At 38.0% G+C, this 13,982-nt stretch overlaps 1 long non-coding RNA gene across 1 annotated transcript; it reads left to right on the top strand.

Moving 5' to 3' along the window:
* Positions 1–11,847: 11,847 nt before the first annotated feature.
* On the top strand, positions 11,848–12,731 carry LOC116412035. The gene is made up of 2 exons (XR_004223487.1): positions 11,848–12,023; positions 12,465–12,731. It is a non-coding gene; the product is annotated as an uncharacterized LOC116412035 (long non-coding RNA).
* The last annotated feature ends 1,251 nt before the right edge of the window (positions 12,732–13,982 follow it).

Below are 13,982 nucleotides of genomic sequence, written 5' to 3'. Positions count from 1 at the left end.
CTCTCATGTACCAAAAACACAATTATACAAATAAATAAGGATCCCTTTGCAAAATAACTAAACTGGAAGCTTTAACTTAACATTAATTGGAAAGTAAAGTGTATATACGACCTGTTTAGAAACAGAGATATTGGGCCTGATTCACTAAAGTGCAATAAAAATTATCGCACGCTTTTTTGCGGTAAAAAAGACGCAATAATTTGTGCGTGATTCACCATAGTATTATCGCGTGCGATAAATCGTCATTTTCGAATGCGGTATTTCTCGCGCTAGTTTTACCGCATGCGTTAATTTCCGCGCTGAAAAGAATACGATCACATGATTCACTATAACTTTTGCGCGCTAAATATCGCATTCGGCTATGCGAAAATTAACACCTACTACAGGCAGGCGAAAAATTATAGAAAAGTACAGTAAATGTTTTTTTTGCAATAAAATATGGACTTACAGTGTTATTTATTCAAGTATGTGTCTTTTTACTCAATTTTACTCAAAATTAACTCCTACTACAGGCAGGCGATAATTATAGAAAAGTACAGTAAATGAGTTTTTTGCAATAAAATATGGACTTTGCAATGTTATTTATTGAAGTCTGTGTTTCCCCTAGAGTGAACCAGCCGCCAGTTTGCAGCGAAATGTTCATTTTTAATACAGTAATTTTCCGCAAGTATTGGCGTGTATGGCTAACATGGCGTGCGTTCATTTGCGCGACTATTTATATTTGGCTACAAGTGATGAAATGTTTCGCCAGGCATGGATTCGCAGCGAATTTTTGGACGTGCGCTGAATTTTTTCGCGACGGATTTTTTCATGCGTTTCGCAAAACAATCCGCCAATGGCAAAACGCATGAAAAAATTTGCCACGCAAAAATTCAACACACATCCAAAAATTTATACAAGCGTCAAAAAATAATAGTCACGGGCAACAATTTTTTTGCCCGCACAACTAGTGGCTACTATTTATAAGCATCTACCATTTATATGCTACCATTTATATGTGGCTAATATTTATATACACCATTTATATGTGGCGACAATTTTTATACACTATTTCTATGCTACCATTCATATTCGGCGACTATTCGCGTGCGTAATTTAGCGCATGTACCGGCAAATACCACATTGAAATAGTCTTCGCGAGTTAAATAACGCATGCAATATCGCGCGTAAAAAAGCGCAAGTATGCTTATAGTGAATCGTGCGAAAAATCGCCAAAATTAAGACTCAGTAAAATTTATAGCACACTCTAAAAATAGCGCACATTTTATTGCACTTTAGTGAATCAGGCCCATTGTTTTGTAAGTAGGAAGACAATCAATTCTAGTCTTCCCCAAGGTCATGCAAGGCAACACCCCAATGAATCCTGATTTATTTTGTTCTGCAAATGCTCCTTTTTATTGCTTTAAATAGTATTCTCTTCCCAGTTGCGTATTATATTATATGGCTTCATGGCGTTAGCTAATATTAAAACATCCATATACCTAAATACATTAAAAAGACTAGGGTCCTTTAAGACCCTAGAGTATTAATTTATTAAGTCTTTATACTACCACACACCCAATATGAACAGCAAATGACAGTATATATGAGATAGGTACACAATTATATTGCATATACCTTACCTGATTTATTGTTAAATGAATGTAATTTTCTTTTTTAAGACCTTGCTGAAAGCATGGGTGGGTTCCATTGTAAAGCAGAGATTTTGGTATAAGAAGGGTTACATGTTGTCACACACAAGCTATTTTAAACACTGAATGTTTGTCTCTCTGTGGGTAGAGGAAACAAAAAAAACATCTACCTTCCAATGGCTGGATTTGATTGACACATATTTCCATAGAAAAGGTTATTGCTGGCTCTCCCCCCGGCATGCTTCCCCTGCGGGATCCCTCTTATTAACCTCACAGATTGTACCTTTGAAAGGCTCTCACCCCTCCACTTTCTTTTTCTGTGAATGAGCTGGCAAAGGAGAGCAGAGGGGATGGGAAGGGGGCCCCTGTTGATAAAGCTTCACGCAGCGAGTTACAAAGGTCAGAGCCCATCCAGAGTTTGGCAGGTGCCAGAAAATCCATCTCTTGGGGTGGTTTTGAGTGGAGGACTGATAAGTGAACACACAGAGCCGGGTCTCTCTACAGAGAGGAGGACATGTGTCCGACCATAGGAAAAAACAGGGGACACAACAAAGGTGCTACATCTGTGTGTCACCACAGACCTCCAAAATCTTATTCAGAGTACATAATAAATAGAATATGAACTAATAAGGGTGAAGTCCAAAAGGCTCAATGCTTAGTACCTGTCACTATAATAAAGAATATGGGAATATAACAGAACAAAATTTCAAATAACTTCTTATTGATGCTCTATACTAAACATGTATACACATTAGAAAGCCACTAAATAGATGCCCCAACAGATGCTTTATAATGTGTTTTAAGGGATATAACAGAAGTGCACTAAAAGGGTGTTAACAGAAGTGCACTAAAATGGTGTTATACCACCAGATAAAGCAATAATCAAACATATTACGGACTAATAAACGAATGAATCCACTGTAGTACTAATATACAGCACTGAAACTTATGCCCAACAAAAATATTCCCGCTGCTACTTATCAAATGGAGTAAACTAGTGATAGGTGCATTTTTTTGGCAAACATGAATTCACTGCAAAAGGTTGGCGAATGTTTTCACGAAGCTGCTGCAAAAATTTGCCGCAAAAAAAAAATTGTTAAGGGAAAGAAAGTCTTGGTCGTATCAAAAAAGTTGTGGTAGCTTAAAAAAGTCTTGCTCATCACTAGAGCTAACCATCAGTTCTTGGAATACTTTCTGTATAAGTCTGGTACCTCTATATGAAAACTTCTACAGGGAATGGCTCAGAACTACTGTATAGTTTATTTTCTTATGCACAGCAGGTAATCTATTCCTATATTTAAATATGGAGTTTATATCCACAAATTAGAGAGTATATCTGCCTGTGGAACCTCGGAACTATTGAGGAATTTACTCTGCGTGAGCTATCATTATATCCTACATTTCTGTAAGAATGAGTAAATCTCCCCAGTTCAGCATTAGGACGGTATATATTGACTTTTTTTCAAATGGAAAATTTCCTGCCTTTGACAGGTTAGTACTATTATATACTGCATATTGATGAATGTGAAATCTCTTCCCATGTCAGTTTAGCACCTGATGATATAGCATATTCCCAAGCATGGCAATCTCTCCCCATGACAGCTCCGTAATAGTATACATTACACAAGTCACAACCATAATGTTGCTGTGCTGTAATGTGTAAAAATCACATACCGCTTCATTGCTAAGTTTGTGCAGGTACTGGATCTATTATCTGAAAGAGAGAGTTCCTTAATACACAATGCCAATTCCCAACTCTCATTTTTTAATCTGATTAGTTTTTTCTCTGTGATTAACCCTTTTCTTTATCTGGTTTACCAAAAACACATGGCTCAGCACTGATCAAAAAGACACAGGAAAATCTGAATCTACAGCAGGTCTGAAATGCTACTTATAGTAAAAGTCGGTGCCCTAGATTTTACGGTGGGCTGCACACAAAGGGTTAAAATTTGGTAACTTGTAATTGATGATAACTAATCTAGTGCACTGCACCCATATCTGGGTGTACAATACATTTTATTCCAGCTATTAGAAAATTTTCATTCACTCAATTGTGAAACAGGGATGAGGGATGATTTATGACGGCCCCAGGTAGAAGTGCAAAAGCATACCCCTTAATGATCATGCAAAGGGCACTACTTACCTAGGTCTGTCTGCACCATGCATATCTGGTGCTCAGCATAGCTCTGGCAGCGCAAGCTAGCCTTGTCCATCAGTGCTCCCAACCTTCCATATCTCAATGATGTGCAAGTTAGGGGACATGAGGATGGCATCTACATGCTACCCCTGTTTGCCACTCATGAACAGTGCTGCCAAATTAAGGCAGTACGGTGAATATCTCTAATTCCTATACTAAAGGTCTCTAACAGTTTTAAGCAATAAATTATTTCTTTTGTGCTTTTATGGCAAACTGCCCCTCTGATTCTGAGTTTCAGGACAAACCAAAGTTGGAGTAAACAATATTATTAAAGGAGAAGGAAAGGTAAAAACGAAATAAGCTAATACAGTCATAAGCACTTACAGTAATGCTCCTCTATCAAAAGAAACAAAGGATTTCTTGTCTTCTTTTTTGTAAACATGTTCTTAGGGTACTTCCTCTCTCAGAAACATCCTTCATTCCTGAGACAGAGTCTGCACATTTCTCTCCTCTCTCCCCTCTCCTGCCCTCCCCACCCTTAAGAATTCATAAAACTCACTCACCCCACCAAGAATGTATGATCTATAATGTGTGAGCTATAATGGCTAGACTGCAAGCAGGAAGCTGTGAACAGCAAGCTGCAATCAGAGAAAGCTTTTAGGACTCTTTACTCAGGTATAATAAAGTTTTCTGCAGAATAAATATAGCGTTCTAGGTAGCACTAATGTGGCAAATCTATTGGCAGTAAAATCCCAAAATGACTTTTCTTCTCCTTTAAAGTTAAAAGAACCATATTTACTAAAGCCTTATATTCAGCTTATGATACATTCAATTGTGCATTTATATGATGCAAACAGATTGATTGGTAAAATTTGTTTTTTTATTCTATTGGCATAGGGGCTGATTTACTAACCCACGAATCCGACCCGAATTGGAAAAGTTCCGACTCGAAAACGAATATTTTGCGACTTTTTCGTATGTTTTGCGATTTTTTCGGATTCTGTACGAATTTTTCGGATCCAATACGATTTTTGCGTAAAAACGCGAGTTTTTCGTATCCATTACGAAAGTTGCGTAAAAAGTTGCGCATTTTGCGTAGCGTTAAAACTTACGCGAAAAGTTGCGCATTTTTCGTAGCGTTAAAACTTAACGCTACGAAAAATGCGCAACTTTTCGCGTAAGTTTTAATGCTACGCAAAATGCGCAACTTTTTACGCAACTTTCGTAATGGATAGGAAAACTCGCGTTTTTACGCAAAAATCGTATTGGATCCGAAAAATTCGTAAAGAATCCGAAAAAATCGCAAAACATACGAAAAAATCGCAAAGTACCGATCATTACGAAAAAAACGCAATCGGACTCCATTCGACCCGTTCGTGGGTAAGTAAATCAGCCCCATAGTGTAAGGTTTTATCTTGACTGGATGAATTGTTCTGGTAGTATGGTGTTGCTGGTATCTTCACAGAACTTCACTCAATAAAGTTTATCAAGTTTTGAAGCAGTGTATCTGCCCTTTAGCAGTGAAGCCTTCGAGGCTCACCCCCCCAGCTTTCCATCTGCTTTTCTGCTGATTCACAGCACATGCTCTGGGCTGCTGGCAGTTTAATGCACAATATACAGTATATATACAATATAAAAATTCCCATTAAAATTTCAAAGTCACATGGCAATGTAGATAATGTGCATAATGTATCTGAATTAGTTTTCATTATTATGACAGATGCAACCTCACTTTCTGCTAATGTTTCAGTAGACCACTACCACTAAGTTTAGTTTGTCAACACAGTCCAGAGCAATCATGTGCATTGTCACTGACACACAAAACAGGGCCTTCCAATATCCAAGATAGGGAGCTCTTGTGGACAAATTGAAGGCATGGATCAATATTTTCATAGGGCTGCTTAACCTCTGGGCTTGTGCAGTTAAAATACATAATTTCTAGCCATATTTGTCTCCTTTAAGAAGATAATCAGCATGCATGTTTTCTTTTATATCCTTTATTTTTTTAAAGCACAAAGGAGTACCTATAATGTATCTATGAGCACTCAGACAAATACTGAAACAAAAATGACATGGATAATTTGCACATCTGTATTTCCATTCACCTAAAGATTTAGGCCATTTATTAAAACTTAGACTATTGCTATGCACAACCCATTTAGCTAGGCTCATACTATGAATAACATGGGCAAAGGCCATCAAGGGTTTCTATAATTAAATGAGCAGTAGCAATTCATATACAGACAAAATAATATGTCTAAAGGAAGAAAAATTTAGCTCCCACTGAGTTGCACAGAACCGGGGCCTAATGCATACAAACCTTTTTCATATGGTATGCTCAGGTTTCTCTGCAATTTGTTCTGAATACACATAAAAACATGAATATGTAAGAAAATCACAGTGTCATTTTCTATTCAGTTTCTGATTTTTCATGGAAAAATGCATATTCAGAGGCTGTTACATGGGTGCGCCAGAGTGAAATCACTTGCAGTTCTTTAGACAATTACCAACTAGCATGTAATATCAGCAATAATGACATTATAGTTATTGCAATAATTCTTTTGATAGGGAAATTCAGTTTTAAATAACCTTTTGTAGGTTATAGATAGACCACTTCTAATAAAATATATCAGTTGGTCTTTATTTTTTATTTAGGTTTTCAAATTATTCCTTTTGAGGCTCTTTCTGTCTTAAAACTAAAATTACTATAATGATATTACCATGCCTGAAAGATGTAAAATGCATTGTACAACAAAAGGTCCATGCTGCTTACTATGACCAGAGCAGTGTCCAGGCAGATGATCGCACCCAACTAGACGTATCCCCAACCATCCAGTTCCATCCTATCCTAGGAGTTTCCCCATAAGGTAACAAGCACACTAAAAGTTCACGTTGGATGTGTAAAGACCACAGCTTTAGTAACATATTGATCAACAAACTGAGAAATAGAGAGTTAAAACACTAACACAAAACTAATACTCTTAATCAGCACCACAGAAATGCTTGCCAGAACTGCTATGCCAGCAACCCAGCACATCTTAACAAGGATGGGCAAGTGATGGTAAGGTAAGCCTCATTTTCGACCACTATCTCCTGGGACCAATAAGTAAAGGAAGTTGTAACTGAATAGGCAGCCCCTCCCATTACTGGCAAACATTTCCCCTGCCATCCACTACTGTAACATAATAACTTCACCCAAGAAAAACATTCAATCCACATTAAACATCCCCCCCTTAACATAATAGGGTAGGAGGGTGGGATGCTGCTTCCATGTCGCATGGCAGAATCAGACTCAACTTCCACCAACTTGGTTAATTACATATTGTAGGCCCACTTTGCTCTATAACCCTAACTTAAACCTGTGCTTACAGTCTTCCTAGCCTGGTCAAGGCCAACCTACCTTATATTGGGCCACTAGGTAACTCCATTAGTGGGTAATTCAAATGGAGAACCAAATATTTGAATAAGTGAAATTTCCCCAGCACTAAGCACTATAGCCTGATTCAGTACATGGTTTTACCACAACAAAGCCACATAGGTCCATCTATAACATCTATTTATATATCTATAACATCTATTTAGATATGACCTTGCAATTGATCCCAGTCTAACTGGGAATCTATGGCATAACTCGAAAATGAATTACAATTAGTTACTGTACAAGTGCGTACTAACATGAACAACTTCAGCAAATCTGTCTTCAAAGATGGGACCAAAAAGTTGTTGCTACAAAACAGCAAAGTTTGTATTTACTGTATATGAAAAAAATATTTTTCAATAAGTTTTGAAATTAAAAAAAAAACTGGATTTTCAGTAAAGTGGGAGAACTGCTCAGTGAACGGAATATTTTTACAAGGTACTATGTATGTGTGTGTGTGTTTATGTTTATTTGCTATGCTGCACAGTGCAGAAAAGGAAATCTGACAAATGCATTTACCCTCCGCCTACCACCTGGGTTCTTCAAAGCAACATGACAGAAGGTGTAATATTATTTTATTTCTTTCCACTAAAACAAACATGAAGGAGACTCAACATTATTCAAAAATTATTCAAAAAAACATAATTTAAAAAAAAACATAAAATAGGCTAAACATTTAAGGTGTCATTTACGAACACAAGTGAGTGTACAAAGTACAATTTTGCACTCAGTTTACCATGTTTGTTACCCAGCATTCTTACCATAATTCTAGTATAATTGTGAGTGTGAAGGGAAGATAAGCCTGACACAAAAGCAGCTGAAAATCTATTGAGGTTGGCATTTCTGTCAAAGTGATATCTGTGCCCAATTTTTTAGGCACAACTGAGCTGCTTCTAATGACTTATTCCATTGTCAGAAGCCTGGAGCCGCTGTCACCTCAAAGTTCTCCTGCATCAGTAAGAGGCAGGACAAAGGCAACAGCATGAACGATACATAGATGGATGGGCAGATGTTAGTCACCCACCAGTGGTTGTAATTACCATAAACCCCCGGCTGGTGCTCCTGTTAGGAAAAATCTGCACCGGCCAAGGCGTACAAGAGCAAGTGTTCCTCCTCCTTTGGTCTTCGCACATGCTCAGTAGAATGAAAGTCGGACTATAACAAAAAAATTAGATTTTTTGCTAAACTGCGCATGCGCAGGCCCCGGGATTGCTGCAAAAGGAAAGGAAGGAAGAACACTTGTCTGCTGGAAAGCGGGAGCCTAACATTTGGCACCCCCTAGTGATTTAACCTTTCCTTCTACTTTAAAATAAGGGGAACCCCCAAGGTGTAAATGCATATTCTTTGCGCATTTTTATGCATTTTTTTCATGATCAAATGCAAACCTTTAGTGCCCAGGTGTTATCATTATATGACCCTACCCTACACTTATAAAGGAGAGAAGTAAAAAACTATGGTTAGCTCTTTTGCCCTGCATTCTAGTTGCATTGTAGTCCTGAGTTTATTCTGGACTTGGCAGTATAAACAGATAGGCTATTTAGCTCCTTATAAAACTGACCTTTGAGTGTGAATGTAATAAGCTACACAGGGGGGCATGGACTGGTGTGAATGACCAACAGTCTGTAAAGCACTGTGTAAGGCTTTAGGCTAATGTCACACAGGGCGGATTCTTGTCCAGAGAATAAGTGCAGGCTAAGAATCTGTCTTACATTTCAACAATCTGATTGTTGTGCATCCTGAGGATTTTTTTTTTCGAAACTTCCCCAAATAAACAGACTGTTGGGAACCCAACTTCCAGCAAGTGCATGAAATCACACCAGTATCCCTTTAATACTTTCTGTATCTGCTAAGTACTATGAATGAATCCAAGAATGTTCAGATTATTACATGCACATCATTCTGTTATCTGAAATATAACACATAGGAAGTAAAATTTTATGAGATATCATGCCAGATTTATAACTGGAACAAACATAATTGCAGGAGCATTTAGGTCTGCAAAATGATGTCCATTTGGGCCCATGCATGCAGCAGATTTTAGAATGAAGCTCAGACAGGCACAAGGCACTTACTGTTATTAGTAACTTTTTGTTTGGTCATTTTTTGTACTTTTTGAACTATTTGTCTTCCTCTTCTGCCTCTTTCCAGCTTGCAATTTAAAATGGCATCTGGTTGTTGATCGCCCACCCTGGAAGTCAAAAAATGATTGCTCTGTGAGGCCTTAATTATATTGTTATTGTTGAATTTCTATTACTTTTCTTTCTTCCCAGGCTCTCGCCTATATTTCTTTCAGTCTGTCATTCAAACCACTACTTGGTTGCTAGGGTAAATTGGACCTAAACAACCAGATAGCTGTGTAAATTCCAATCTGTAGAGCTGCTGAACAAAAAGCTAAATAATAAAAAAAATATAATGAAACCCAATTGCAGACTGTACCCTTTTAACATCTGCCAAATGCCTATATTGCAAATTGACAAATACTGAATAATAATATTTGAATCTTTTGTGGCTTGGCTTTTTGGATAGTGTCCTGTATGTTTTTCTTACTGTTCCCATGTGTAATATTTATTTTGTTCTTATCTCTCTTCTCTGTTGAGAGTTTGCCCAGTATTTGTCTGTGCTCTGTTTGTCTATTTTCTTGTCTATTCTGCTGCCAAAATTCAGCAAGCAAAGGATGCAGGTAAGGAGATTCTATCATGACAGTCAGCTGGCTGCTTTTGTAAAGCATTATTTTGAGCAAGTAATAAGTCTGATGTGCTGCAAACATGAATCTAGTTTTATTCAGAAGGCATGCAGCATATTCTGTCTATTAGGCTGCATACATGAGTGGCAATGAGCTGCTTCATTGCTACATACTGCGTAGCCTTTGCCATGTATTGGTTCTGCCTAATACCCAGCAGGCCTCAAGTGGGTATAAACTGTGCCTCATATTGTGACCAAACAAGTCCTTATAGACACCTGATAAGCTGGTATGCTGATCTTCTAAACCTATCCTCAACCTACCCTATAGAGATAAAGACGACAAACCGATTGGGATACAAAAGAACATGGCTTTTATTATTATCTGCCATACTGACCACCTCCCACATGGGTAATAAGTGGCCATGTGGGAACAGGAAGCCAGAATACCTCTGTCCCAGTTCCCTTGTTTGAGGATACCATTACCAATCTTGAAACTGGGGCATAGGACCCACCTTAGTAACAAAGCTGTGGCAAAATGCTCCAAAATGGACCCCTCCTACTGTTCCTGACAACAGAAAGGTGGGTGGTAAGTTGCTCTTCCCAGACTCACTACTGAAAAAGGTCGCCCTCTTCCTACCCTATATATACATTATCCTCCCATTTTTTGCCCAGGCATCCACTTCCATTCTTCTACTTCCATGCCTGTTAACCCTGCCTTAACCCTACTATAACCAAACTCCTTCCTCAGCCTACCCTTCCTAATGCAATCTGTCCTTTTATTAAGGCTAAGGGCATTGACTTAATGTAACTAGACATTTTTCTCACTTATACCGTGCAACTTTTTTCTTTAAAGGAACTGTAACACAATTTTTTAATATTCAAAATATCTTTTTAAAATACTTTTATTAGAAAATATATCATATCATATATCAAAATTATAAAAGTATAAGTGGTTTTCTTGAAAATTAACCTTTCCATTAATTTATTGAACTCAGGCAGCAGATCTCCTCCAACTTTCTCAGCAAGCTTCGGGCAGCTCACCCCTCCTCCCCCTCCCTTTCCCCGTGCAGGCTTAGATAGCGATCTGTGTTACAGGCAGGCACTATAAGATCCGCTCGCTTGGCGATGTCGCCAAGCGAGCGGATCTTTACCCGATATCCCCACCATACACGGGCCGATTAGCTGCCGAATCGGTCCAAGGGACAGCCTTTAGCTGTCAAGTAGAAACCCTCCGTCCCCCATCCCTCTCCCTACACAATCCCCTACAAAACCATAAATCACTCAAAAAAATGACCCCGAAGAATGCGGCAAGATAACTTCCGGATTAGAACGGAAGCCAAGGAGTTGCTGTATCGCCTTTTGAAGGTTTGCCCAGTAAATCAGTTGTAACATAAATTATTCAAAAAACACTTATGATGCTGCAATTTTTCCAAGATACATATCTTAATAATAGTATTTAGAAGGCATATATTAAAACTGAAATATTTGTGTTACTGTTCCTTTAAGTGTTTATTTTTTTACGTGTATAACTTTTTTTACGTGTATAACTTTTTTTACATTCACAACTTTTTTTTCCATGGAATGGAAATGGGCAAAGGGCATTATTTGCGAAAAGTTTGCCGATGGCAAAATGCTGAATTTTATTGTGAATTCATGTAAATAATTAATCAAATATACCCTGGACAAGCCCTTGGGGGGTAGGCAGGAGGCTAGGGCACAATTGGGAGCAGAGGGAGCAATGTTAGGTAGGAGGGTAGGCAGGTGGCTAGGGCACAATTGGGAGGAGGGGGAGCAATGTTTGGGCCAATGATTGACAGGAGATTGGGAGGAGGGGGAGCAATGTTTGGGCCAACGATTAATAGGAGAAGGAGTGGGGTTTATCAAGAAGCATGTGTGGTTGATAGCATAACTTTACAGAAAGGCTGATATTTATATGAAAGGAATGGGGTAATTGAAATTTTTTCCTAAAAAATGCATTTTACTTTCAAATCTGCCCAGAAAGCAAGAAAGCAAAAAATACTCAGGGAAACCATGTTCTTGCAATTACAAATGTTTCTTTTTCAAAGATTCCAGACAAAAAAGCTCAGTGGCAACAAGACTGTATACAACTGTTCAACGCCACCCGCTGTATAACACTGGCACTGCAAATAAAATGGTGAGCAGCAAACTCCTACAGTTACAACATCATTTTTATGTTTTTAAAGGAAATAGAGTAAAGATGTTGCAGGAAAGTGTTAATTTAGGATAAAGTATAGTGAACTAGAAATTTGATAAATATTGAGGGAAAGTGTACTTCATTCTCTTTTCCCACACAAAAGCTACATCATAAGATTTATTTCTTACTTGTGAGTAGACAGTAAGTCATACTGTGTCATACTGCAGACAAACCAAAACACTAATTAGGACGCAGCTATATTAATTAAGGAGTAAACGTTCATCCATGTGTAGTTTATTCTAGTTGCCGGTGACACTAAGCATTGTATGTGCGTGTAATTACACTGTAAATGGAACGCTAAGCACTGTGGGTTCAGAATTAATACAGCATATACATTTCGCTGCAGGGTGCCTGCCTAATTATTACATTTTGTCCAATCAGCAGAAAGAAGCAGCCTGACCTGTACCTCACCTCACTCTGCAACTCAGTTGGCTGTGTGTCCCTTAGCAAGGTGAACTGCCTGTGGGAAATTCCATTGCACATCTCATGCTGCGTGGGATAATGTCTGAAGAAGTGGCTTTCCTGGGAAGCGTGTCTTCATATAAACCATAGAAATACCGTGCATGTTAACACATAATGGGTTCATTTTCCAAACTGGGGCAAAGGACTAAGTGCAAAAAAAAAATAATAAAAATGAACACAAATCAACTAGCCTTTTGCAGGTTGCACCTTAACACCAACTATATTTGCATGTTCTAATTAGCTTTCTATGTGTTTTTCAGTGATATTAAAGGTGTCTGTCGATACAATTGCTATTTAAAGCTGCTACTGTTTGTCTCTATCTAGGCTGTAAAACAAAGTTGTAATACTTAGCTATCCTCTAGCCACAATGATGCTTTTTTATCACAACTGGCTGGAGTCGGCTATATTGTTTCACTAATCAACTAGGGAGAAAATAAAAAATGTCAGAGAAGACTGCTCTCATTAGCAAATACATATACAAATATTGTAATAATCACTAAAAACCTTGTTATTGTATGTATACTTTGCTTACATTTACTTTGGTGTTAATATTTTATCAGATGCTAACTGTATTATGGTTCTGTGTAGAAGGGTATGGCAACAGAACTGAATAATTGTATGGTGCATCAAGGTTTTTAAAAAATCAATATGACTATCTACATAAAGGAAATGGAAAAAACTAAGCAATTATGGATTCCGTTGAGGGTGAAATAATCTGGGTTATATAAAACATTGGAATACTAGTTAGATGGTTGCAAAAATCCAGGCAGATAAGAGAAGGACATGCATGTTTTCTTTCTTGTTGAGCACGAAAGGGAACTGACATAGAGAACACTACAGAACAAGTATTGTACACAAAGGGGCAGATACATGAAATCATGAGTTCGAATCCCTAATGGGATAAATTCAGATTGGATGCGAAAATTTCTGAAGATTGCAAATATCACGAAAATGCTTACGAAAAAATCGTATTAGTCACAATAATATCATATTGGCGATCCGAAAGTCACGAAATTTTCGTACCGAATGATTGTTAACAGCGGGATAACCTTTCCGATTTGCGCGGGCGTTGAAAAAAATCACACAATCGATGAAAAATTTTGCGAAAATATGCTCGGAGCGTTCGAATGAACACTCCAAGGGGCACATTTACTAACCCACGAACGGGTCGAAATGAGTCCGATTGCGTTTTTTTCGTAATGATCGGTATTTTGCGAATTTTTCGTTACCAATACGATTTTTGCGTAAAAACGCGAGTTTTTCATAGCCATTACGAAAGTTGCGTAAAATCTGGCGATTTTTCGTAGCGTTAAAACTTGTGCAAAAAGTTGCGCTTTTTTCGTAGCGTTAAAACTTACGCGAAACTTCGCACCTTTTAAGTTTTAACGCTACGAAAAAGGCGCAACTTTTCGCGTAAGTTTTAACGCTACGGAAAAA

The sequence above is a fragment of the Xenopus tropicalis genome, chromosome 7 (genome assembly GCF_000004195.4).
Source record: "Xenopus tropicalis strain Nigerian chromosome 7, UCB_Xtro_10.0, whole genome shotgun sequence".
In the NCBI taxonomy this organism is placed as follows: domain Eukaryota; kingdom Metazoa; phylum Chordata; class Amphibia; order Anura; family Pipidae; genus Xenopus; species Xenopus tropicalis.
This window is presented reverse-complemented; position numbering and strand designations above follow the sequence as displayed.